Source organism: Tympanuchus pallidicinctus, unplaced genomic scaffold, assembly GCF_026119805.1.
Source record: "Tympanuchus pallidicinctus isolate F22 unplaced genomic scaffold, pur_lepc_1.0 scaffold6, whole genome shotgun sequence".
NCBI lineage: Eukaryota > Metazoa > Chordata > Aves > Galliformes > Phasianidae > Tympanuchus > Tympanuchus pallidicinctus.
In genome coordinates, this window is record NW_026294780.1 from 16,423,444 (window position 1) to 16,448,246 (window position 24,803).

General features: G+C 39.7%; 1 long non-coding RNA gene across 3 annotated transcripts in view; it reads right to left on the bottom strand.

The window, feature by feature from the left end:
- Nucleotides 1-512: 512 nt before the first annotated feature.
- LOC128071607 (uncharacterized) overlaps nt 513-24,803 on the bottom strand; it is a 40,327-nt gene continuing 16,036 nt past the window's right edge. Inside the window, exons 3-5 of one of the 3 annotated variants that reach the window (XR_008201901.1) lie at nt 10,393-10,533; nt 9,836-10,035; nt 513-3,802 (exon numbers count right to left, since the gene is read on the bottom strand). This is a non-coding gene — a long non-coding RNA (uncharacterized LOC128071607). Of the gene's footprint in view, nt 3,803-9,835; nt 10,534-24,803 lie in introns of all 3 variants that reach the window. The other 2 variants (XR_008201900.1, XR_008201899.1) reach the window with 2 other exon arrangements.

Below are 24,803 nucleotides of genomic sequence, written 5' to 3' on the forward strand. Positions count from 1 at the left end.
ATAAAACTATTTTATGACCAGTCCTCTTTTAGGAAGGTTTGTTATAGAGCTAAAGTCAATTACAGCTCTGCTCTTTTTTTTTTTTCTTTTTCTTTTTTTTTTTCTTTTCTCCCAGATACCAACTAAATTGTATTGTGAGAAAAGTATAAAGAATTTTTATTTCCATTAGATTTTTATTTTAATCACCTAAAAATCATTCTTATGGAAATGAGAAAGACAAAAAGATCCCTCAGGGACTGAGAAACTTCACTGATTTGCATCATTAACACTGAAAAGAACTTGTCTGGAAATGGCCCCTTCACGTTTTCTTTTATTTACATTTCCAGACAAAAATAAAATTAATTTCAACAGAAGGTTTCTTCTAGATTCACATCCCATTTTGATTAGCCTACCTATTAAAACGTGAATGTAGCTTGCTGTGCTTTGAGGGGCCGATTTACTCTTTGTTATACTGGATTTCCCCCCCCCCCCCAAGTTTTTACCCCATTTGTAAAGGCTTTGCAACACTGGGACTCTCAGCAATCACTAATTGTATTAGCACTCATAATTAATACCGGTAATTGTTAAAACACTTTTTGAACAATTGCCATTTGCAGCACAGAACGAGAGAAAAGTGACCTTCATTTAGCCAAACTCTGTGCTTTTCGTTCAACAAGGCTGTCCAAGCATAAGCAAAAATGAAAAGACAGAGACCACTAAATCTATATTCAAATGCAGACAAATTTCTATGACAAACTAGTTCTTTCAAGGCTCAAATCGAAATTTGAGACAGTTTACCTTCTTTGTGCCTTCTAAAGAGTTTTCCGTAACAAACTTTCAGTGTCATCACTAATAGCAGCTCATGCCAAGGATTACTTTCTTAAAACTGCTACTCAAGCCTTGTGATTTGCAGTACACTTCTTATTACAGGATACATTATGCAGAAACCCTCTGCTATGTGATGGGACATGGCAACCCTGCTGTGAGAATGCCTATCAGCGCTTCTTTTAAGGCCCTTTCTCAATTGTCAGCAAAGTATTTTTTAAGGTTAAAAGGTGTAAAATTATTCTGAAATGCTTTTCTGACCTGTCGCCTATCACTGCAAAAAGCTATAGTTCATTTTTTTTTTTTCTAAAATTGTATTTTTTTAAATGTGATAATATTATAAGAATAAATCTAGTAAGAGAAATATGGTTTTCTATGCTTTTCATGATATTTTTGTAATTTTTTAGTACCGATTCACATTAGCATTGTGGGTCTCTTTTATTTCTGATTTTCTTCATTATGATTCTTCCTCTCCCATGAGTCAGTTACAATGTACAATTAATAAGAAACCAGCATTTTTTTTTTCCAAGTCTTCTCATTTTATTTTTGTGGATTGTTCAAATGAATTCCTGAATCATATTCTCTAATGTAAAAGTCAAATGCAGCAGGGTCATGAAGCATAATCTCATTATTCTGGTATATAAAGCTCACAAGATCTGTCATTCTTCAAGTGCTACCTGTACTTTGATTGAAACAACATTGAATATCAGCAGGAAAACTAGAAGAAGGCTCCTATTCTCCAGACTAGTGGCTGGCTTTTGTAGCTTTGCAAGCTGCTTAACTCTCGATTTCCCAGGCTACATAAACCATTTGAGGTCAATGATCCTATAGTTTTAAATCCTGTGCACAAGAGGTTACCATCTCCCATTTTCTGTAGCTTAGAATTTCCAATTGCAGCTGTTTATACACCAGCACAGTGCTGGGAGACATCTGAAATCACTTTCTACTGAATCTCATGGTCTGTATTTTAGCATGGTTTTATCCACGTGTACTGGAGAACTCAGCCTTGTACTTGTGTCAGACATGGAGGGACTCAATGACCCCCCCGGTATGTGATTATATGCACACAGCAATGTGTGCTGCAGCTGATGCCAGGGAGAGTACAAATGGATGGGAAAGAGGAAAAAGATGCTGTGCTACCTTTATTCATTGAGCTGTGCGACCTGTACCAAAAGAACAAGATGTTTATGCCCAGCACCATGACATAGGTCTAAAATGGGGCAAAAATCTAAAATGGCATCACTGTTTTTCACTCAAATTCTTGTGGGGATTTATATCAGTCTTCTCTAACACAGACTGATCTACTTCTCTTGCAAAAAAAGCTATCAGTGGCATCATTAGGGCTTTATTCCTGCACCTCTTAAATGCTTTTGGTAATGAGAAGTTCTCCCCACTCAGATGTGCAGGTTTAGTTCCTTCTGTCTGCTGGCATTATTCAGAGAGAAGGCAATGACACAGTCTGCTTCACACTGATTTTGTTACATATCCACTTTATTAGCTTTGCTTTCTTATTTTGGGAGTCAAGACCTGGCCCAGCGCCTCTCAGAGCATGGGAGACTGCGCTCAGGTCACATGCTCCAGCTGGCACCTCAGCCCTTGCCCTTGGGTAGCTGCAGGATAGGAGCAAGCCTTAGCTTCACTCAGCTCTGTGTGCCAGGAAAAAGTATCCAGACCCTGGACATGAGGACAGAAAGTGAACCTTCACATCACCACACCAGAAAGGGATTCCACACGCAGTGTCTTCCAAGGATGACGACCACCTGAACAGCAGTGACCCTCCAGCACCTAGAGATGCCTCCAGAACATGCATCCGAACCCCACTCCTCTGGGCGTCCGTGTTCAGTTATGCAAAATGGAGTGATTCTTCTAGACAGTAGAACATGACATTTCTAAAACTACTCCCAGAGATTTTGAGCTCTAGTAATTAGAAGATTATTACAAGCACAGAGTGCAAGCAAGGTCACTGTTGGCTACAACAAATCACTAAAATCTTGATAGTGGACAATTCTACATGAGATTATTACAAACATTATTAAGTTAGATCCTAATAACCAGACTCCTTGCTTTTCAAAATACATTTTTACAAAGTACAAATATAAAGCCATCAAACTGAATGCCTGGTCTTTATTCCTTGCCAGTCTTCCTGCAACTATTCTGAATGCTATCTAACAATACTTGTGTTCTCAAAACCGCACTTCTTCCATAAGGGGCTTCAAGGAGTTGATGAAGTGACATCTGCCTTTGGCTCTCTCTAGATGCTGTGTCTTTGAAGAAGTCTATTTTTTGTTCACTCTCTGCATTGTTAGGCATGTCCAGAATCCCAAGCATACTCCATACATTAAGAAATCAGTTTACTGCCTAAGCATATAAGCTAATCCCCTCAAGTTTCATCTTTTCAGAAATTTAGCCATGTGCTTAACAGTAAATATGTCAGTAGTCCCTTGCTTACTCTCAAGTGTTACTTTAAATGTATATATAAGCTGTGTGTGGTTATTGTCCTAGCTTAGCTTCAACAAGAAGAGGTTATAAAGTCACTTCGGAAACATGAAAAAGAAAAAAAAAAAGGAATAGACAATGTAATGCTATCCAGTTCTCTGTGACTAGACAATTACAGTAAAAATCACTTGAACCTTGCCAGACTGACTTCCCAGGGATCTCAGTTGGGATTCATGTTTTAGCATTTTAAATTCAGATGTCTTGTTCTGAAGCCGGGGTTCCTTTATCTCATTGGAAAGAAACATGCATCTTCAGAGGCACTTCATCTCACCCTAAGGCAGGCATCTAAGACCCTAACAAACACAGTTCTCTTGTGTCACCAGTAAAAATTCACAGGGCTCCAAGTGCTTGGGAAATGCTTACAGAGAGCAGCTACTGAAGTTCCACATTGAATTCCTTCTACATCCAAACTTCAGCTGAGACCAGGGTTATTGTCATGATGATGTTGTGTTATGACGAGCCTTCATATCCCCTCTCTTGCAGTCAGGTATTGAAATGGCCGCTATGGAGACAAAGTGTAAGAAAATTAGAATGATGGGCAGTCCTCAGGAAACCAAAGATTTGTGGTTTTACATCATTTCAGTGCCATGAGCCAAACATCCACAAAAGAAAGTCCCTATTTAAAGTAGGTGCTACTTTGAGAATTCCTGTGTGAAAGGCAGTCAGTTAAGTACATTCTTACTTCATTCATTTTTCATACATTCATTTCATCGGGTACATTCAATCAACAAGCAGAGTAGAGTTTCCTAATGGACTGTAATGGAAATCTACTGGTGAGCTCTACTACCTGCCAAAGATACTAGGTTAACTTTGCAGGACCCTTGGAAAAAAGCATCGCTTTTACTGTTTGTTGTATTCAGTCTAACTGAGGCACTGAGCACATGAGCTTGGCCATTCCTTTGGATTGCAATGGAGAGAGATTCCTGTTCTAGGAATCCTTGTCCAAAACAGGGTTTTGGTAGTGGACAGATGAAGCATATCTTTGAGTGCTTACAGGTTTGGGCAGGTGTCAGGAAATAAAAGAAGAAAGTCAGCCACAAGACACATTCAGTGGCAATGTGCCCAAGATGGACATACACAACTATTTATTTATTTGTTTATTTATACAGGTGTAAATTAAATCAGTGAGGAGCAAGGAGTAAACAAGTCAGCTTTAATAATCAGAGAATCTCTGGAGTTAAAAAAAAAAAAAAAAAGTAGCAGCAATGCAGCAACATTATGCACTTGTTTTTATTTCCGGATTTTATAACACAAAATATCATATATTTTTCTTAGTAAAAGAGATTGCTTCCAATCTGTGCTTTTTCATTGATATTCACTTACTTTGATACATTCTTTTCACCTCCTGAATATAGTAGATTGTTTTCCAAGTACTGTCTGAAAAAAACCCAATTTTTATGTGCCTTTTATTCCCTTTTTTTTTTTTTTTGTGGATATTCATACTTTTCAAAAGAAACACATATTGCTGTAAATCTAATGATTTTATTTTATTTTATTTTATTTTATTTTATTTTAGCATGCTGCACTGGTTAGTCATCAAAACAAAAGCAGCAACTTCTTTAGAGCTGTTCTGAAAAAGTTAAGCTAGAGTAGAATATAGGAGGACACAAATGTTTTGGCTTGCTTTTAAAATCCCAGTGGGTTTTCATATATGTACATATGCCTATAAACATACAGATATACATATAAAACACAAAGGAATCAGATGAGGTAACAGCACCCCCTTCTGAGAGTTAGGACCAGAACTTATACCCTCACTTTAAACTGAACAAGGACACTTTTCCACTTTTCACCACAGTGCTTCATCTTTTCTACGTGGAGCAGCTACTTCATGTTTTTTCCTGCTGTACCAAAATAGGGAGATGTATGCACCATTAACCTGGGATTTATCCATTCTTCCCTGTAACATTTCAAGAACTGCTTAGTTACAGGCAGAAATTACAATTTGGAGCTGGGAAGTCCACGCAAAATTCTTTTGTTCAACACACCTATTGAATGAGTTCGTGCATTTGTTTTTTGTATGTGAAAGACTTGTATTTGCCTTTTACAGTCCAGGTATGGTGGAGAAAGGTGTGAAGGGCAGAGATAACTCAGCAGAATTATCATGCAATTCTTCATCAGGTTAGCTGTCTGAGAGGATGGAGCCTCGTGTGTTTTGAATGGGGCCTCCTCTTCCCCTTCCTCATCAGCTCTGCTAACTCTTGTCTGTGGGCATGGCAGGGCAGGACCAAGCTCCCATCTTCCTCTTGCATCAGCTCAATAAATAGTTTATGCAGCCTCTAGTGGGATTATACTCAGTGCCATTCAGCATCAGAAGAGCTGCAGAAGGACTCTTTATGAGTCTCCCTTACTGCATACCTAGCATCAGCAAACATCAGCTGTCTCTCCTTTGGTCTGGCAGCACAGTTGACCCACCTATTTCCAAGCTCTAAAAGATAAAAACAGACAAAATGGATTCCCGCCTCTTCTATCCTTTCTCAGTGCCATATTTCCCTTCGTGTAGTTTCATTTCAATGAGAATGAGAAGGTGCTTCCCCCACTTGCTGAAGATAAGATGGGCTCAGCAGAGCACAGTGTGGGCAGAGCTCTTGTAACGCAATGAAAAGCATCTCTGTGAACGGCTTCATCTGATCAAACAAAGCTGTAGGGGCTTCGGAACCATCTGGACAGTCCCCAGCTCACCAATACAGGGCCAAAGTAAATCATAGCAAATAACAAGAATCGTGCCACAAAGACCTCACAGAATTAGCCTGAGAAATATAGCAAGAGTCAAGAATGAAAGGGAGAATATGAAGAGTACTTCTCAAATTCCCATCTCTTGCTGTAAACAGATCTGTGATATTTCTCAGCACATGCACTGTATAAATAGTAGCTTGCATACATGTTGCTGCAAAAAAAAACCCATCTGTAGAGTCTGCAACAAAGCAACCAAAGAAACATCAGAACAGTATTGACTCTCTTTAAAACCGTAATAGAAAGAAAAGCGCTTAATGAAGGGTGCTAGACTCTAATGAAAATAGTGAAGGAACTCTGCAGCTTAAAGCACTGAAATCCACATGAGATTGAGCTATGTATAATTTACCATGACAAATCTGTGCTCTAGCAGAAAGGGTCACAGCATGTGCAGAAAAAAAGTAGCACGAGCATAAGATAAGACAGACACCATTTTCTATTTGTGGTCCCAGAAAAAGAAAACCAAACAAAACAAAAAAACAACAGCCAAACAAATAGAAACAAAAGCCAGTAATACTGAAAGGGAAAGAAGCTCTCCTAGGATGTTTATAAAGGGATACACATAGGAGTCAGTACAACAATACCATGGTATCATGAGGAAGATATTACGTCTGATAAACTAAGTAAGTCTGTGAGATAGTGCTCAATCTGAAGAATGAGCTTTCAAAACAGCTTTTTGCAGCCCAAAACCTGTAGCAAGCAAGATGCTGAGGTGTGCATGAAGAATGTTGCTGTGACAAGGACTTATGAACTAATTACAGTGCGTATACATAGAAAAACCTGAAGCCCAAATTACATTGGTTCTTGTTTTTTTGCTTAGTGCCGTTACACAGAGGGCTTTTGTTTATGATTAAGAGCTACATCTACACACAGAGAAAATGCAAAACTTAACTGATTTGGGGCAATTAGTTGAAACAGTGCATGCATATTTGGGATCTCTCAGTTCAAGCGCAGCAAATGTGCATGCTAAGGCTTAAATTCCCACAGATACAAACACACAGATCACGATATTCATCAATTCATGCAAAAAATACAGTACAAAAACACTAATGTACAAGCAAATCTATTTTATTACAGAGTTCATTAGGACTAGTTGCTGTTAAATGGGTTTTCTGTCACAAACAAATAATTGTATCCTTGATAGTCCTTTGTTAATTTAGCAGCAATCTATTTCATCAAATAGGGGCTATACTTCCAGAAAGTCCTCTGACAAAGCAAATACAGGAAAATATTAACATTCCAATCATAAATTTAAATGAACATTCTGTTCACACTTAGCAATCTCAATAGACCAAATAATATTAGATTTTGGAATGAGTTGAGGAGAAATAAATGCTAAATAAAGCCAAGGAATGACCAAGATGATAAAGTGCCTTACAAACAGTACACAAATGATCAGAGGGACTGAAAGGCCAACACAGATCTGTCAGCCTTTTGGGTGGCTGTGGTGGCAGTGGTGGCACAACAAAGATATCTTCACAACACATTCAGTCTGAGTGGCTGCAAACTGCAGGTAAAAACAAGCAATGGTTGGCAGAGACAAAAGCAGTCAGAATCATGGACTCATTAAGGTTGGAAGAGACCACTAAGATCACCTTGTCTAACCATCAACCCATCAAACTAGGTGTGGCAGCTTAGCAAGCCAGTGTATCTCAGCAGTCACAGCAGCCCAAACCATGGAGAAATGCTCCAGCATTTCCAGAAGGAGAGGGATGTTCCATGCAGGATGATGTTGCTAAGCAAGAGCCTGAGCTCACATGTTCAGGAGGGCATCCAAGGAACAAATGCAGGAGATCAGACCCTCAGCACTGCCTTCTCTATACTTCCAGGTGAATGAAAGATACAGTACAACTACTGTGTCTCAGAAGCATCTTGCTGGATGGGCACAAAGGGAGCCAAGCCCCCTTTGGCCAGAAGGGAAGAAAGACCCTGTCTGCCATGGGATGTATTCTTGAATCAAGGCTCACTGGGGCATGAAGTTCCTCCTAGACCTGATGCTCTACTATCACACCACACTGAGTAGATCCAGTGCTTCTTGATAACCAGTGCACAAAGGTGGCATTGGATGGAGGGACACCATTGTCTCTTGCTTGCTCCAACCCCTGCTCAGCACATTGGTGGGCCACATTGCTAGGAGAAACTGCAGCAGGACGAAAGGATCAATGTTGGAAGAATTACAGGGTATGGGCAAGGAGAGTTGGAGGCCTGTGTGCAAAGAGAAGGAAAGGAAAATCAGGATGAGTGTCTGAGTAAGGATGATTATTAAAGGTAATGCCTTTCTGTGCTCGTGCTTTTCCAGTTACACGGCCAAAAGCAAAGAAGTGCTGCTTTTAATATCATTCATGATGAAATTCATAAAGGAAACAGGAAGGAGATTCAAAGGCAGTGGTTCACAAGCTCCCACTCCTGGGCGGATGGGCCAATAATTTTCAAGCTGTGGTCCATTGTCACTTGTACTGCAGGACTGTGTTTACCCTGTGACTTAGTGCCAGCAGTACCGCTGGATAAGGCCTTTCAGCAGGTCAGCGTCAAATCCTATTTTCAAAGATTTAAAACAAAAATAATAGCAGCAACAAAGGCCTCATTAAAAAAATTAGCTCTGAACAAAACTTTGGCAAGATACTCTATGTCTTGGGCAATTCCCCCCACCCACTTTTAAATGAGCATGGATTTGTGCTTTATGAGATGTCTAATTGGTGTGGATTTTGTAGGCACTGTGAGATGGATACAGTTTCAAACTTTCCCAGTTGTTTTTTGGGTAAGAAAATACATCATGAGGGAGAACAAAGAAGGCCCACGTAAGGGAAACAATGACATTCAAGTTGGGTAAGAGGAAAATTAAAAATTACCAGTGTTTTATAATATGCAGACTCCAGCTTCTTGGTGCGCTTTGAAAGAAGCATGACGGGGACACACATGTGGCCATGGAGCTTGGCAATCTCAGCACAGTGCCTGTGCTGAGACAAGAAGCCTCTGCTCCTGCGCTGCTTCAGTGATAAGATCTGTTATTTGTCCAGGAGTTTCTCTTCTCATGAGTAGAAAAGCATACTTCAAAAATTTAGAGAGATTGAAAATTCCTGGTCATTCTGAACAACCAAAGAATAGTGCACACTCCAGGACAACCCAGACAGAAAACTCCTGCTCCAATGTCTGACTGTGAAGCTAGAACAGACAGCTTACACAGCTGTCTTACAGGCAAAGTGGTAAATGCCTATTTCCTTGTCTGACATTCTGCCCTATAACCAGTTTACCAGTCTTTTTGTTTCACTCTGCCATGCTCAGTGCTTTTGTCTTGTCCTTCCCATCTAACCCTATGCCATTCTCTGTACTGCCTCTTGTTTCTTCGACTCCACCGATCCCACCCCCTCTCTGGTTGGGCTGCAGCCTCAGTTTGAGCTCCTGAGTTGATTCATAAGGTTCATGTTTTCTTCTCTTTCAAAACCCTTCTGAAGCTTCTCTCTGCCACAGCAATCATGAGAAATGAACAGGTGATTAATGGTAGAGATAACATTTGAGGAAGATAGACTAAAACTAGACAAATAAAAACATGTAGGAAGGCACATTACTGGTTTCTGTCTCCCACATCCACCACTCAGGTCTCAGAGCAGCATTTTCAGAGAAAATATAATATTTAATTTATTTTGACATTGCCCTGGCAAGTGCAGTATAACAAATACATAAATAAAGACCACTTCAATGACCCAATGAATGGCCCAGTTGGCTACAGAGGAACTTATAGTCCCACTGGGTGATGCTGAAAGGTTTTTTAAGACCAAGCACAGCCAAGGACCAAATAACTCACCTCTTCTGGAATGCCAGCAGCGGTATCCCCAAACACCAATTCACATCAGAGAGAGAAGCATCCAGGCAAGAGCAGACATTATTTCTTCCAATCCAGATGTACACCAAGAAAAACATTAGACCCCATGAGTCCCTTCAGAGAGCTAAGGAAATCTGACTTCCAGCAAACCACCACGTACCAAAAGCCTCTAGAATTAAGAACTGCAACACAAAGACAGCAACAATTGATTTCCTATTTCTGTGATTTACAGCTACATTCAGATAAGCTGGATGCGTGCTGGGGTAGCAGAGCACAAGCAAGTACCACGGTACAGAAATATTCTGCTAGAACATTTTCTCTAAGAGACAAAAGTCAAGGAGTAAAATCACTATTTTTGCCCCGCTGCTGCTTCTTTTGCCTTCCTTGCTTCAGAAGCCTTTGCCTTTTCCAAGGTCTCTCCTTAAACAAGAAGCAAAATATGTATATGAGGGATGCACATCCAAGAACTGTGAAAATGTGATGCACATCCAAGTTCTGAGAAAAATCTTAGAACAATGTTTGTCCCTCCCTCACAGTACCATGAATTCAGTAGGTACATGAGCTCTGTTCTCTCTGGATGGAGTAGGCACACTTCTGAGCCTGCATTTCTTGCCTGAAGCAGCAGTCACTTGGTTATTTGTCCAGCCAACATCCCTTTGTTGATCCATGAAGTTCTGGCACTGCAGATGTGATAAGAATAAAAACATTTAGGCAATCGGTTAATCTAACAAATATGTTAAATATAACGAGACAATGAGATCAAATGCCCACTGCTTTCATTTACACCAGACATAAATCTCAGAGAAAATTGCACAGATGCAATCAGAGTTGAACACGAGAAGTGTTTGGCACATTTGAGCTCTGCTACCCTGAAGATAAGACTTGAAAAAAGGACAGACTGCCTATCAATACCTTCACAGAGCACACCCTTTTGAGCTCTGTAAATACATTACATTCTCCCCACAATACTTTTTTCTTTTTTCTTTTTTTTGCAGGGTTGTCTTTGAACATACATGCCCTCATTTCAAACTCAAGACTTTTAAAGCATCCTTCCGATACCTTTCCCCATTTTCGAATTATTAGTGAGCTACTTAATTGTACCTAACATTTATTAACTTTAGTCAAAAGCCTCTGCCAATGCACAAACCTATTTTTGAAATAAGTACTTTTAACAATAAAATATTTTTATAAGTTGTCAGTCGTTTGCAGGTGGCCCTCACGAGCAGGTCTTATTAATGAAGGGTGAGAAGGAACTTCCTGGAGGAGGCAGCTCTGAGATTTGCAAATAAAGTAAACCCGTGTTGCGCTTTAATGGCTGAGTGTTGTCTCCACATTCACACGACGACTCATTAGGGAATGTCTAAGCTTTCCAGACAATTTGTTTAATTAGAAACTCTCCTAACTTTTATAGGGATTATTTTTAAATCACTTATTGAGAATGGGCCTTATTTTTCACCTTTTGTTTTTAAGTTCCTCTCATAGCAAATCATTTTTCAACCTCTAACATTAAGCAAATATGTTCTTCTCTCACTCAAGATAAGAGATTTTTAGTGTACACAAGCTAATGTAGCCTTTTTTTTTTTTTTTTTTAATGCACTGTAGGTGCATATTTGCCTCCCATGTAGGCAAATTCCTATTCAGAATTAAAGTTGCCCTGATTTGAAACACTTTTCAATCATCACGGCATCAAATATGTGAAACCAAGAATTAAGCCTATGTTAAGTTTGAATGAGAATGTCCACATACAATTTTAACCTAATTTAGTTGATGTGAACATCTCTTCTCACTATCCACAAGCTTCACAGATGGGTTACACACAAATTTATGAGACGACTCTTATTTCACAGCCTTTGCCACCAAAAACCCTCAAAATATTACCTAAAAGCTGATCACCATAACTGTGAAGCTCCCCAGAGTGTGACTCACAGTGCAAGTAGTTTCCACACAATTCAAACCACTTACATTGGTGGACTCAAAGTTAGTGTGAGTGACAAACCCAAAACACAAGACAGAATTAAAAGTATCATCACAGAATCTTATCACAGAATGACTTAGGTTGGAAGGGACCTCAAGGACCATCCAGTCCCAACCTCCCTGCTGTAAGTGTAGGCAGGGCTGCCCCCCAGCAGCTCAGCTGCCCAGAGCCCCATTCAACCTGGCCTTGAGCATCTCCAGGGGTAGGGCATCCACACCATCTCTGGGCAGCCTGTGCCAGCATCTCATTGCCCTCAAACAGGCATACCTATGTTGGTACATTCAGCCATACTGAAGGCTAGAAAGCTGTCCGGTGGAATATATCAGTTTGCTAGAATGCCACACTCACTTAAGCACTGCCCTTCAATTTAATATGTCTGAGGTTTGCAAGGCCAGCAGGAATGAAGACAAATGTATTTAAGAGGATTTCAGCCTGCCCTCACAATATGCTTTCTCTGAAGTTTTGCCAGGTTTAGAAAGCTAGTGAAAGGGTTCAAAACTTGGGGAAAACAGTTCTGAATAAAAATAAATAAGCCTGAGTCTTCTGGGGGGGAGGGAGGGGGGTGTAACTGGAAAAGAAATTACAGCCTGTTAATGTTTTTCCATCAAATTTCAAACTTGGAATAAAATGGCAGCTGCCCCAACCCATGGATACAATCACTTTGAAATCTCTGAGCAATATCAGAAGTGTGAGACTGCGTACGTATGCATAGCATGCAGAATGACACACTAGCTCTGCAAGCAAACACGAGCACTGAAGTTCACACAAGACTTAAATACATGGAAAGCAGAGCAGCTGGGAAGATTCCAAACACCACGTCTTAGTTACTTAATCACCCTGCAAACACATTTCAGATGACTCTGTTTTTATTTGTTTCATGTTAAAATGCAAATCACATACCCTAGTTGTAATGAAACAATAAAATAGAAAATAATTTTTGGCAAAAAGATCTTCTAAATAGATTTTTTTTCCCCTCAAATTGGCTTGTCAGATACATCCTCTGCTCAGTTTTAGTTCCTTCTCTACATTGCAGTTCTTTTGGTAGGACGCCAAAGCCTGTCAATTAACAGTAAGCCTATCCCTTATGAACAGAAGCAGGGACTGTGATCATGTTCAACTAAGATCAAGGATTAGTAAATCAGCATGGCACCAGATTGCAGACACTATTTAAACCCCACAGGCCTGCAAGCCAATGCAGCAATATTATATTCCAGCTGGATGTTGAGAACAGAATTGCACAGTTACAGGGGAACTCAGTTTTTACCTTTCCTGTGCAGGCAATTACAAGTCAACTTAAAATGAGTGCTGATTAAATCATGTTGGCTTTCTCAAATGCCAGTTAGGAAACATTCACATGCTGCCTCTGCGGGTATCTTATCAAAAACTTTCTATCAAATTAAACATATTTCATTACACCCACAATAAATTATTTGAGACTGGATTTTTTACAAGCACACCAAATGTGCACCAGAGCTGTCACAGAGGTTTCTTCTTAGAGCTTAAAGCGCTGTATTGCTCTCTCAGCCCTTTCATGGCACATGGGGTTGTTTCAAGGTTGTTTCTGCCATTTGCTGCAGAATCAGGCACAAGGCACACAGTGAAACATTTCGTTGGCTTAATAAACAGCCTGACCTTCGGGCTTGATTTTCCTTGCCAGGAAATGGCCACCACCGCAGTATGCATCCCATCTTTGCTATAAGCTTTCCTTCCCCCAGTGAAGGATTTTTTCCCCCTTTTATTTATTTATTTATTAATTTTCCTTGAGAAAGGGTTAGATTTCTTTTATCCCAGATCAAATGACAAGGGAAGGATCTGAGATGTTTACTGCCAGGTAAAGCACAAAGTCATGGGTGTCCAGGGGGACCTCATTCCACAACCCTAATACCAGGCTGAAAACAAATGATATTATCAGAAAATGATCACAGAAAGCAAGCCTTGCTCAAAGAGAAACAGCCTTTATTAACCTCTCTTTGAAATAACCTGAAAGCAAAGTCAAAGCACAATGAGGAAGGGTTACCTGTCCCCCTGTTGCTGCACCCACCAACTGTGTTTAGTGGGAACAACGTGCCATGCACTGCTAAACTGCTCGTGTTAACACAGTGATAGGGCTGTAACTAGAGAAGGCTCTTGGGTTTTTAGTAGAGGTTTTGCTTTAAAACTGTGCAGTAATTTTCTACAACAGTAAAGTAAAACTGGAAGAAAAGATGGTGCTGTGATTTTCAGTCCTGAAATCTGTATCTTCTTTTTCCAGGTCAAGAATGGATGAAGAGGGAGAGAGGAAACCTCTGAGGGGTCCTGACCGCTGCTAAAACAAGGCCTTGGGAGCTGCCTGCAGCCCAGCAGGGCCTTATGGCACTGCTTGACCAGCTGTCACTTGAGATCGGCAGTGGACCACAGGAGAAGGGATGTGCATCCAGGTGTAGTGTGTACGCTTGTGCTTTTGTGTAGGAATCACTCCCCCTAACTTGAGCAATCTGTTATATAAATATGTGCTTCTGAGCTGGTCACTGTCTGCTTTTGTGATCAAGAAGGAGAAGAAAGCATCTTAAAGGTATGAATCATACCACCTAAAGTAGGCTGATAAAATAGGGTCGTATTCTCCTCCAGCTATAAAGAGAACCAAGGGAGACATTGTCCACACATAAGGACAATTTATACTGTCTAAACTTTGCTGAATATCTGGAGATTACAGGGATGGAAATGTTCAAATGCCAATGTCCTGTTAATAAAAACAATTAATCTGAGGCTCCAAACAATATTCATTTAATGTCATTTTCTCACTTCTACGTTGCACACAAGCCCTGAAACAAAGGATGGAGCCTGCAGGTATCTATTCAATCCTGAGAGATGCATTAACTGGTTCTTTTTGATCTCTTTCACAAGTATCATACCAAAATCAGTTTCTTAGCAAATTGTATATTTTCTTCCATCAGAGCCCGGGGATTCAGCAATGGCTCTTACTCAGGACTTTCACAGGTAACATGGATATTAGGAAGGATGTTTTGTGTTTGTGATCTTTTTGCACATTTGTAGTTGTGTGTAAAGGAATTTATTTTCTTTCCAATTAGATCTGCAGGAAAAGCAGTAAATGACTTAATCTCTTTACTGAGAGCATCTTCAAAAATGCTACAGGAGATTTCTAGTGTTAGAGTAATTGAAAACTCCATACAGTGTTTTTCTAGCCTACAAAGAGACTAGCTTCTCATCCAAATGTTGCAGGCACAAGCTCATGACTTATAAACACAACCCTTAGCACAACTTTATATACAAGCACCTAGGAACAACTAACACATTCTTGAGTACTTGTAAAAGTTTTTTTTAATAAAAATTCTGTCCCGTATCTTCCAGTACTGAAAGATTATCTTGGAAGAAAATCTTTCTTAAAATCAGGATTTTTAAATGCATTAACACCTGATGTTTATTGAAGAGATAATAATTGCCATGCAAATGAATTATCTCTAGCGATACTGTCAGTTTTGCCTCTTTAATTTGGACCTGCAAGAAAAGACAGTTTGTTTCATTTGATGTTTTTGCTATATAATTGTTTGGATGGACAGACATTATTGGCTTGCTTGGTGTCTGATGGTCTCTGAACAGCTAAGTAAGAAAAAAGAAGCGAACAGGCTGCAGAAGTTCTGATTGTAAAACAATTGCTCTTTGGAAATGTTACCATGCCAAGTAAAAATTCAAGAACTGAATGTAATTTGGCACTGCTAGAACTTATTAGGGCTTTCTCTCCTCTTAGCAGTATCCTCATGTGACAGGATTTGGTTATAAGGAAACTCCTAAAGCAATCCTGTATCAGGTCCATAAGGAGTTTGAAAGCCAGACTGAAAAGAGGGAGGAGAGATGGCAAACGAAATGGGGATCTACACGAAAAACACAACGAAGCCTGATGTAGCCTTTCCAGTTGCCTTTAAAGCCAAGAAGTACAAGCCAAAAGCTCCTCTGTGCCCTTCAATTCTCAAACTGTGAAGTAAACGTACACAATAACATTTTTAATATCCCCAAAACATAGACAACCACTCATTTGCTGAATCCAATTTATATGCCTATCTAGAAAACCTATATCAAGTTTTAAAAATGTACACAGTGCAAAATATGCCTATTTTCTGTGGAAAATTGTGTTTGCTAATTAGAGGCGGAAATACTAAATTATCACTACCACTATCAGCTGACAGCTAATGTTTGTGTCAAACTGCAAAGCTACCAACGAGAAGCACTACAGTTTTGTAACACGGTCTTTTATTCCAACAAAAAAACCCCACAGGTTTTAGGAATTTTCTTCTGCTGATCTTTTACTGAGCTTATCAAGCTGAGCAGTCGTGGAATCAATCTCACTGAGGAGCTGCAATTGCTCCCCAGTTCTCCCATGAAGCTTAAAATCAGGGCTTTGGCAGCAGCCCTCCCACCCACCCACAGCTTTCATGGATACAGATATAATGTAATTTTATTTTTATCCTGTATGCTCTCATATGGAAAGTCAGAAATTCGTTTGCACAGTCACATAATGTCTATGAAAGCTGCAGGAAGGCAAATTCTGTCTTTGCAACTTAGCAAGTCAGGGTGGAGCTTTCAAATACTCCAGTCACCGATGCCTTTTAAAGGAAAAAAAAAAAAGCTTTCCTTTCCTTGCTAATTTCTGACAGCAGGTACATGACTAAATACTAGGTTGAACCTACATCCTAGTTTGGTGTTTGTTCCCCTGTCCTAACAACCATTTATAGCCATGAAAGCATAGGACTGGGGCATCCCAGTTGTTCTTGTCTTTCTTGTCCAAGCAAATTCAAGCATCTTAATCCCTTTTTAAGATTGTGTCGACAGTGTAACATATTAACATATTAAAATAATACTTTCAGCAATCAGGAATTCTTCCAGTGAATTCCAGTAATACACTGATTTAGAGTTTTTCTGTCTGATCTGAATTTCATTTTGGTGCAGCCTAAGCCTGTCATTTCTCTCCTATCCATCTTAGTGAAGAAGTACACGTTATTCTCTCCCGTGCAGCAGCCCTTATTTCAGCACCTACTATATCATATCTCAGAATTCCCTTATTTCAGGCAAGAGAGGTGAGAGATTCCATATTTTCTGGAGCTTTAATCATTTTCGCTGCTGTCCTTCCAATTTTCTTCTGAAGATGCAATACCTCAAAATGGGCAAAACAAGAGACCTTGTTAGTACTGAGCAAAAGGAAAGAACTTGACATGTCATACATGCTGGATTCATATTTTTATATCCCAGGATGATGAAGTTTTTGCTTGTTTGTTTGTTTGTGGCAGTTTATAGCCAATTTGTGAAGAAATTTGAATTCTGTTCCTGGCTCAGTATGCTGCAGCCCCTCTCAAATTTGCTTGTTTTCAGATGTGCTGAACAGAATTTCTATTAGTTGAGACTGTTAATGAAAACCGACTGGGGTCACTGACACTCAGCTGCTCTTTTTCAATACAGTGAAACATGTCATTTCATGGTGGGAGAACACAGAAAATACTATTTTCTTTTCTACATCTGATTATATGTGTCATCTGTTCTATGTCTTTACACTGTTATTTGTAATGAAATTACCTGCAGTAGGTCTCCATTTTTCAAATCCCAAATTTACCAAAATGTAAGGTTTGAAGCCTGGCTTTTCTCTTTATAGAGTTTAGTTTCTATTTGCTTTGTTTTTCTGTACAGAATGAGTGCAATCAAGGGGAATATCCATTAAAGTTAAAGGATGAAGGGACTTATTACATGGGATGTGAGAATTATTTGTTAAATACATTTACTTCTTGGTAAATACTTCCAAGGCTAGGAGGAAGAGACTTGTTATGTAAGGATGTTCTGTCCTTCCAATTGGCAAGAGTGAAATTATCATAAGAAATGAAAAGAAAACAGAAATGATTTTCTGCAACCTATACGAAGAAAAAATTATCTTGCAATGTAAATGGATGTCAGGGGGGAATCCTTCCATAACAAATTTATTTGTAGGTAAAACGAATGTTTAAATATATTAAAACAGCTGAGGTTTAAATACAAAGCATTAAAAAGCATTTGCTTAAAACATTTCACCAGACACCTCAGTTCATTTTTCCATTATCTTTTCATAGTAAAATCAAACTCCCACAGGAAAAAAAAAGAGTAGGAGGCTGTGTTCTTTCTTCCCTAAGTGGACACCTGAGAAAGATATGTAAACAAGAAGAAAGAATATTTTATCATGAGATGGCACAAGATTTGTCCTTCAACCCTTTCTTTTAAATATGTCTTTAAAATTGCTTTGAACAGTCTTTTTCTCCTAACCATGTGCACAGCCATGCTGTCAACTAATCTTGTCAGATTGTGGTGTTGTACTCCTAAATTCCAGTTTTTGCCTTTAAAGCGAAATCAAGTGCATTGTGAAGGACAGTTTCCCTCAGAGAGTGTTCCAACCAGATGCCCTGGAAGGCACTGCAGCAAGGCTGGATCCTTCTGTCGCACTCCACCTTGCTTAGAACATCCCTGCAAAAACTTGCTTTGCACACTAGGTATAATTTTTTTTTTTTTTTTTTTTTTTTTCTGGAGATTAAGAATATTTAGAAAATTTTTTTAAGAATGCTGCCTTTCTATCTGCCAAATACAGCTTCAAGGTGGGTCTAGACTAGGCAGCCTTGTGAGGACTCGCCTAGATCAGTGCCATGTTCTGGGTTCCTCAGTTACTGAAAGATGTGAGTTATTTGCAGATTGACCAGAAAAAGGCAAAGGAATGTTCAGAAGACTAAAAAGACTTCCTAATGAAGAAGGTTTTATCTAGAGAAGTTACAGAAGCAGTCTTCAAATATGTAAAGGACTCCTTTAAATGCTCATGTTTATTGATATGTGTTCATGTCTGTGAAGGCTGGACAGCACTGGAGTTAAATGGAAGCAAGAAGAAGTCAGGTTAGGAACAGAAAAAGACTTTGTAACAGATAAACTGGAGAAGCAGAGGAACAGATTATGTGAAGAGACAATGGAACTCCTAGCATCAGAGGTGTTTAAGAAAAGATTGGGTGAGAGAACCTAAAGAATTGGAGTAAGTTAATCTGACTTGTGAAGGTCTAGTTCTGCCCTTGAGGCCGTGTCCATGACTCTGCCTAAGGTTTTTGTGAGCTGCTGAAGGTGCGGGGAGAGTAGGATAGAGAAGTGAGTATTACTGATTAAATAGGAGGCTACTCAACATCCTGACACAAACGAAGAAGAGGTCTATAAAAGCAGGCAAAACTTTCCTCAGAAGCTTTAATCTTGGTAGTGACAAGCTACCTAGCCTTGAATTTAGATTATACACTTTAAAAATCTTAGAGAAGACTTGAATTTGAACTGCTGGAGAAGGGCAAGCATAAAGAACTGTTCACCTTCAATGAGTCAGTGCATACAAAAGGAGAGAGAAGCTTGTCTTTCCCACCCAAGGAAAAGTGCTCTTCAGAAGTGCTAGGCGGTGGAGAAAATTTCCCCTTAAACAAGTATTTCAAAAATGGTCTTCTAAGTTATTCAGTACCTAATACTTTGTGATTATTTCTCAGTGCAGAGGGAAGGGAGCAAACACCACCGAAACACTGCATTGGCAGACGCCAAGGCAGAGAGCAACATTTTGCTTCCATAACAAAAAGGATAAAAATTCAGCTTTCTTTCCTCACATTCAGTGGTGTTTCACATAAACAGAAAAGTACCACTATCACTATTATTCAAGAAAATAACATAACTATCCTTTCTGGTGCACCTTGTTTTTATTCATTTGGATACGATCATATTGTGTGTGTGTGTGTCAGCACATGCCACATGACCATGGGGAGGGGGGTGGTTTAGTGTGCAGAATAATGTAATTGCTCATTCTTGAATAAAAGGATAATTACTGTCACAGAAACCCACACAACTTGCAGATCTTTTTGTTCTTTTAAAAATTATATATACAGTATTTCCCACTTCCTAACAGGATGCATCCTTTTCCTTCTGATTCCCCCTCCCCTCACTTAAGCTGAATTACATACATTCTGAGTGAATAACAGTGAATAACGAGGGATACCAGTAAATGGATATATAAAATATAAACTTATCTGGATTTTATAAAAATAAAAGTAACCCTATCTCTCTGGAGTCACTGTAGTGAGTCACTGTTAGTTAAGAAATTGGGTTGCCAACAATGACAAGATTTCTTCAAGTGCTTTCAGCAGCACACCTGGAAGAGGCTGGGAAAATAAGAGGTAGAGCAGAAGTATACAGACTGACCAGATGCAACTTAACTTTTAAAATTCCCATCAATGGATCTCATGTTTTAAAAGGAGCGATAGCTGATGTGCATCCTGCTGCAAGACTCAGCACATAGGGCAGATGGCAGGCTAGGCAGTGTGAGAGGTGACCCGAATGACTGGGAACCATCAAATTATAGAATCATTAAGGTTGGAAAAGACCACTAAGATCATCCAGTCTAACCACCGACCCATCACACCATTCCCACTAACTCAGTGCCACATCCACATGGTTTTTGAACACTCCTGAGGATAGTGACTGCACACTCTCCCTGGGCAGCCTGTGCCAGTGCATGGCCACTCTGTGAGAAGAAATTTTGCCTAATATCCAATCCGAACCTCATCCACAGTCTCCGTCTGATGTTTGGGTGCCCTCCTCCTTCCTACCCTCCATAAAGGTCTTTGGAAATGGAAGGAGTCACCACGGAGGGATTAGAGGGGTGTTAAAAGAGGAAAGACAGATTTATTTAAAATCTTTGAATCCCTATTGCCAGCACTGAAGCAAGGAGAGGAATTTCTTTCATTCTCTTGCTAGGTCTAAATTTATATATAGAGAGAAGCATCTGCCTGACTAGAAAACACTGGAGCAAGAGAAGTGGAATAAATACTGGGAAGTGCTTTAACAAGACCTCTTAACATCTACTGACAGAATAAGCCTACTCCTTTTAAGTGGCAGTGAGGCTGTGTGGAAGGCTTTCAAAGGCGCCATGTGAGACTGAATCTCACAGACACAACTGTATCTCTATAAACAACTGTTTAGGAGTCATCACTTCTTTTATTTTCAAAAGAAATTGTTTGAGAACATTCCTCCCTAGCAAATTCCCACTAAAGATATGTCTACATTGCAGTTATCTTGGTTTGATGCATAATTGTGGTACCATGATATCTAATGTAACCCATGTCATAATGTTTATTGGGAGTTTTCTCCTGCCTGTGGCTTCTACTGAACATTGGGTTGACCCAGCTCCATTGCTGATAATAGCCTATTATGCAGACTAATGCTAACCCAAATGCCTTTTTGAGCTTCTATGTCTCATATGTGGACACAGCCTAGCAAAATCTGGACTGGGGAAAACACACTGTACTCAGATTACTGATATAGGTCTGGCAAATAATTCATTTTCCACGATGGTATTCTGAAGTCCCCCATCTGACAAACATGATGTTCTGTCCCAAAAAGCACCACTTTGCCAGTTTCAGAAGCTGATACCTTGTTCCAAAGACATCGTGAAAAGATGAGAGGAAAGGCTACTCTGCACCCCACCAAAAATAGCAGGCTGCCTGCTCCCAGCTGCAGTTGAAATTCCGTCTGTTTGCGATAACATCCTTAGCAACCAAAAACTGCACAAGACAATTCATGAAGGTGAGGGGTATCCAAGCTGCCAGCATTTTGAATCCAAGCTTTTCTCATAGGCCTCAAAAGCTAATTTTTTATAAAAATCTTGATTTTATTTAAAGCTCATCCAAGATATCTTTCTCGCTCACAGATTTAGCATATCAATGTTCCTGGGAAGTCATAATCATTGCTTTCATTCTATAGATTTCCTTGCCCTCCAACAACTCAGATTATGTGTTGTCTCAACGGTTCCCTTCAAGTCAGCTCTGACAGCTGAGTCAGACCAGAAGAATGGTTGAATTAAAAAGCCTGACAATCTTCTATCCCTTATTCAGCCAATAACATCATTTGTTCATTGATTGGAAATTAGGAAGGCTGGAAGTAGTTTTACTATTTTGTTTGGTGGTAATTTACAACTGCTGATTTTGTGCAAGCCTCTGTATTTCTCATTTTTGAAATGCCAAATCATTGCAGAAGGAAAACAGGAAAACCTGTAGTAAATTGCAGGAAGTGTCAGAGCACAACCAGTTTAACCAGCAGGTGCACCTGACCGGTGCTCACAGCACACGTGAAGGTTTGCTCTGTTGCACTGGGTTTGGAGCAACGTTTGCAGGTGGCAGTTTTGCCACTTCTGCCACACTGATAGACGAGCAGCTTCTGTGAAGCGAAAATAAGTGTGTCAGTCCTGCACTCTGCTCAGACTGCAGCCAGGACTCACGTTAGCCTCATGGTATGTTCTGCTGCTACCAAAATATTCTTCACAATTCAAAATTCGTATGGTTGCTCTCCTAATTTTCACTTAGCTTAGCTTTCAATCTTGGAAAATTACCCTCCAATTCTCTTGCTTTAACCAGGTGATTTATATTTAAAAAAAAAAAAGATTAATTATACTAATTTTCATGTCCCCACTTAAAGATAGTTGGCATTTGCTAACCTCTATCCTCTGTTAAATCAGTGTTGAACCCACTCCAAGCTGTTGACAAAATATCTTCCAAAATTATTGAGTGGATTATTCATTCAGTAGGGCACTGCATCTGAAATAGTGTTTTTCAAAGCCTATTCACATTTATCTATCCTTGCCTTTGACACCTAAAACGTTGTAATGGCAAGATACAAGGTACTTCTAGATATCCACCCATTTCACAAACACTTACCCTCTCAAGGTTGGGCCCAGAACAGGCTGTGTTCTCACAGGCAAATTGCGAAGGACTCCTGAGGCGTGTCTAAGAATGACTCCCATCACCTTGTGTCCACTCTTCTTCTGAAAGATGAGGAATCAAAATGCTTTGATCCAACTCTCTGGTAAGTGCACCTCTGAATATGTTAGAGATTTTGATTCACCATCATAACCTTGCTCTGCAAGGTTATAACAAGTCCGTCTGTTGATACTGTCCATGATCGCTGAATTATATCCAAACTTTCAAAGCTTCTTGAGTATCTCTGGGAAACACCATCTACTTTGTTAAAAAAAAGAAAAAAAGAAAAGAAAAGAAAAAAGTGTTGAGTAAGAAAAATGTTGGCATTTTAAAAGATTGTTTTTCCAGTTGAAAGAATTCTTCTCATTTCCAAAGCTTTAATTCCCTACCTTACCAAACAAACCTCAAAACGATTGTTTGAGGCTGGCAGACCAAATTTTATTTTGGTATCAGGGTTCACAAATCTTTTATTTACATTCTTTTTTGATATTATACATAGTATTAAAATATCAATGTTAGGGGAATAGTCTCCTAGTACTGAAGCTTAAAAAAACCATTTGTGTTTAACATTAGCTCACCATCAAATATTCTCTTTACTCTGAGGGACACGAGAGCATTATATGAAAAAAATGCATAAGCATATAGAGCATTTCTTCAGAACGCTGAATAGAAATGACAGAATGAAAAGAGAAATTGCCCGTGGGCACCCCAACTTTTCATCCCATGCTAATTGCTGTCTGAGGGCTCAGAGGAACTTCTCAGATGCTGTGTGCTCATTGCCTGTCTGGCCCTGTTCCCCAGGGTTACCAGCATGAAAATACAGGAGGGAAAACACAAACACTTTTTGACAAAAGAGCAGGTGCTTACAGAAACAGCCCTAACTGCAGAACAATAACAAAAGAGCAGCCATAGGGTGGATGCAAAACTGGCCAGAAAGCTGTGCTAAGAAGTTAGTTATCAATGGTTCACCATCGCATTAAAAGGGTGCATTGAGAGGGGTTTCCCAGGAGTCTGTCTGGTGACTGACGCTATTCAATATTTGCATTATCAACTTGGATGATGGAATAGAGTGTACTCTGTAAATTTACAGCTGACTCCAGGCCAGGGGGAGCTGGAAGCACTTTGGAGGACAGGAGGTGAAGGCTGAATAAGCTTTGAGAAACAGGAATGCTCTGACAAAATTTGGATGCAAAGTTCTACATTCATTTCTTCGTTTCAGCTGCATGAATACAGAATGGGAAATGACTAACTGCTTAGTAGCTTCGCAGGATCTGGAGTCATCACAAGCTGAATGTCAGCCAAAGACATCACGCGGCAGTAAAAAGAAAACACCAACCAACATGCAGGAGTGTGTAAACAGGATCGGGACATCTGTAAGACACATGAAGTAATCCCTCTGCTTTCTCTGATGCTGGCAAGTGTAGGGTCTAGTTACAGGCACTGGTTTTCATGATGTCATTTGCTCACTGGAAAGAGTCTAGAGGGACATGAGTATTGACAAGGGGTCTTGGAAAAGAGTCACTGAAAAGACTGCAATGGCCAGAAAAGAAGACTGAGGGCAATGAAAAAAAGAAAGACAAGAGGTAAGGCAACAAGTAGGCTCAGTTTAGATGATTGTCACTATTTCCTTGATGAATGTGATTGATGTATTTTAAGTTAACTCATTCCATGCCACTTTTTTGTCCCTACATCATGCACACACACAAGAGGCTTCAAAAGTCATTGGTGTATTATCTTACTATGCAAACTTCCATGCTACTCATACCATTTCAGCAAAAAAAACCCATCTGTCTAGACATTATTTGTGGAACAGCAATCAAAATTTAATGTTGCAGTTATTCCATTTCGTGCCTTCTTTTTTTTCCTTTCTCACAGGCTTCTACTACACTCATATCTTTAATCACACTACTTTTATGTCTGCGTATCACCGGCCTTCCGTCTTTTTCCCTGAAAATCCTATTCATATATTAATTCATTTCATTGTGATTTTCTCCTGCTGTGGACCCAGTCAGTCATCATTTTCCCAAGTCTCCAGCTGCCGGTGTCCCGATCATTTCCTTCAACACAGGGAATGGGAGAGAAGGCATCCTGGGAGGTCAGCACGTTCTGATCTCCTCAACACATCACCACATGACTGTGTTTAGATGCTTTTAGCTTCCTTTGGCATGCATAGGCTACAACACTTACTCTTCTGGTACACTTCCAAGAT